General features: G+C 46.2%; 1 protein-coding gene across 2 annotated transcripts in view; it reads right to left on the bottom strand.

Annotated features, from left to right (window-relative positions):
• Positions 1-366, bottom strand: part of LOC119594099 (beclin 1-associated autophagy-related key regulator-like) — a gene marked incomplete in the record, with an annotated part of 38,408 nt that overhangs the window by 25,364 nt on the left and 12,678 nt on the right.

The following is a 366-nucleotide window of genomic DNA, read 5'->3' as shown; positions in this document are numbered from 1 at the left end:
TATATGATGGGAATCACTGTAATGCCTCTCCACTGCCTATTTCTCAAGGTATCTCCCTCTTCCCTCCGCCTAACGTCTAAACTTCAGCTTTTTCATTCCCAGCCTCAGGCCTACTTAGCCTTCCCATCACCCTACTACCGCTCGGATTCTGCCATTCCACTCACAAAAAATAACCTTCGCCGGCAGCTCTACCTCTGAATACACTTTTGTTGCGTTCACCTCAGGCGTTCGAGCGGCAAGATCTTTCTTTTGTAAGTCTATCTCTTCTCCCTCCGCCTCTTTCAGTCCATCTTTACTTCCTCCTCGGTCAATCCATCACTTGAATTTACCTGATTTCCCACCCTCCTAATTCATACATCTATTATT

The sequence above is a fragment of the Penaeus monodon genome, chromosome 33 (genome assembly GCF_015228065.2).
Source record: "Penaeus monodon isolate SGIC_2016 chromosome 33, NSTDA_Pmon_1, whole genome shotgun sequence".
NCBI lineage: Eukaryota > Metazoa > Arthropoda > Malacostraca > Decapoda > Penaeidae > Penaeus > Penaeus monodon.
This window is presented reverse-complemented; position numbering and strand designations above follow the sequence as displayed.